The sequence below is a fragment of the Octopus bimaculoides genome, chromosome 7, assembly GCF_001194135.2.
Source record: "Octopus bimaculoides isolate UCB-OBI-ISO-001 chromosome 7, ASM119413v2, whole genome shotgun sequence".
Taxonomy (NCBI): Eukaryota; Metazoa; Mollusca; class Cephalopoda; order Octopoda; family Octopodidae; genus Octopus; species Octopus bimaculoides.
Genome location: NC_068987.1, coordinates 50228010 through 50230857, shown reverse-complemented (window position 1 = coordinate 50230857; position 2848 = coordinate 50228010). Strand labels below are relative to the sequence as shown.

Sequence of the window (2848 nt, the reverse complement as noted above, 5' to 3'; positions counted from 1 at the left end):
ATATATATATATATATATATATATATATATGTACGTATATATATATCGTTCTATCTGCTTCTGTCTCCCCCTCCCTCTATTTCTCTTTCTCTTTTTCTCTCTCTCACTCTGCATATATATAATTATATTGACAGACAGGTAGATGTATATGTTTGTATGTGTGTGTGTATGTGGGTGTGTGTACATACATACATATATATAACAGATGCCTTTCAAATATTTTTCTCCAAGAAAAACTTGTTTCTCAAATTTCTTCCAAAAGACTTGTATTAATTTACTGAATATGCATTCAAAACCTTCATACCATTAATAAACCAGGTTAATCACCAAGCCCCATATTCCATTGGTATTCTGAAGAACCCCAACCCACAAAATAGCACAGTAAAACTACCGACATATATTTAGTTTATAATTAGCAAACTACAGAACAGAAGTGCTTCTTTTGCTTTTATACATAAACATTTAACAGCTGTATAATTCTTATTTATCTTAGGAAGTTTCTTTAACATTTTCAATACCAATCCCACCTGAGACTACCTCTGGTTCTATGATACAAATTCCCTGTTTCAAAGTGATCTAATTAAAAACCTCCCATCAAAACTTCATGTAAATTTATGTTCCAAAACTCCATCTTAATAATGACAAAATTATTTTAATAAATTTTTCATTATTTTCAAAATTCATTGAAATAAAGATATATGGTAACGAAAACAGTTAAAAGAAGACATGCAATTTTTGTTAAAATATGGTGCTCTTTCACTGTTAGAGATAACAATATAAGGCAAACTGAAGCAAAATTAAGTACAGTTATTGTATAAACCTAAGAACAACAGATTTTAATAAAAGAATTCCACTTTATTAAATTTTTGGTTGTAAGCTTATTACAAATTATTTTTATAGTGGTTTTTGATCAATCCCAGCCTATCTATTCTGTTTCAAGTTATATTATTGTTGTTTTTAGGATAATCCCAATAACTTAAATGGTACTATGAAATGATATGTGTATGATTAGATAAAGAAACATTTGAATATGTTTCTTATAAAAAATTTTTAGAAGGTTTATGGAACACACACATCCAAGAGTGTGTGGGTGTGTGAGAGAGAGAAAGAGAGAGCAGAGAACAAAACTAACAGCAAAAACGCATCCAAATTTTGTAATTTTTTAATATGCCCAGTCTGGTAAATATAGTCCCAGTGGTGAAGATATTGAGCTTATAGTATGAAAAAATGCTGCTGTGTTCCTTCAAGCATGGAAGGTTGTTATAAATACACATCAGCAAACAAGAAAACGTATATTTGTAGATAGGAAAAATAAATTTTACTATGGCAAAAAGAAAAAAAGAGAAAACAAAATAAAAATTCATATGCTTTAAATTAGGGAATGTGGAAATTATATGAGAAAATGAAAAAAAAAAAAAATAAAATAAAAATAAACAAATGCAAAAGTATGTGAAATGTAAGCGTGATATGGGATATATAGTAATTTGATCTGTTGAGTCTGCTAATAATAAATACAAAAAGACACAATTTGAGTATAAAGCAAAATGGGTATTCTATAATATACACAAGACAGATATAGCAGACAAATAAGAATTGAACTATGGAAGGAATATACACAAGAAAAAAATGTTCAACAGAAGTGAGTGTATATATGAAAGAGAGACAGATTGGAAGAACAAGCTAACCAAAACAAGTAGAAAGACTGAAGTGGGGGAGAGACAACACATGTCTATGTATGTATATGTATGAGAGAGAGAGAGAAAGCAAGCTAACCAAACAAATAAGAAGACTGAAGAGAGAGAGAGAAAGAGAGAGAAAATAGGCCAGGCAGAGAGACAAACAGAGAGAAGAAAAGAGAGATTCACTACACACCAGATAGGTGATGGAGAAGTATACCATTACACTCAAGAAAACTGGCAAATTTCAAAGAATTTTCATGTTCCAAAAGTAAATATGACCAAGTCCTTATAAAGACATTACACCTTGAGCTGGGGATAAAGTCAGAAAATCTTTCTTTTGTAGGTTCCTTACATATGTACAGTATCACAAATTCATAGTGGTGGTGGGGTATAACATTTTGGCTTTCCCCACCCACAGGTTAAAACAGCTTCAATCAATTTTTAAGATCAGACTCTGGAATGTATGTTTGTGTACATGCGTATGTACCAATACTTCTTTCATTGACTTCAGTCACTGGACAGTGGTCATGCGGCAATATTAATCTAGTTGAGTATATCAAAATGCATGAGTGCATCATGTGTGAATATACATGATGGGTGTGAATGAAGATGCGTGGCTGAATGGTTAGGGAACCTGGCTCGTGATCATAACGTCATGAGTTTGATACCCGGTGGTGTATTCATAAGCAACACACTTTATCTCACATTGCTCTAATCCAGTCAACTGGGAAAACTGAGGAGCAACTGTAATTCAAAGAGCCAGCGTTGTCACATCCTGTGTCGCATTGAATTTATCTGTGGAGAACTCAGCCATTTACACAATAATTTCACAAACAGGCTCTTCTGATGATTGGATCAACAATGGAGTATCACTTAATATGATGGGTGTCTGGCTAAGTTTGATTCAGAACCACATGGTTCTAGATTCAGTTCCAGTGCATGACACCTCAGGCAAGTATTTTCTACAACAACCTCAGACTAAAGTAGAAGATATGTCTAATACAAGATACATATACAAATACGGATGCATATCAATGAATTATATTTTTGTGCGTGCATATACACATACACATATATATGAGAGTGTATACAGTATATGTGCATGTATGAATATACACACATATACATATATATATATATATATATATATATATATATATATATATATA

At 31.7% G+C, this 2848-nt stretch overlaps 1 protein-coding gene across 1 annotated transcript in view; it reads right to left on the bottom strand.

Annotated features, from left to right (window-relative positions):
- The window catches only part of LOC128248379 (vinculin-like), a 149095-nt gene that overhangs the window by 39959 nt on the left and 106288 nt on the right, over positions 1-2848 (bottom strand). The window lies entirely within an intron of this gene.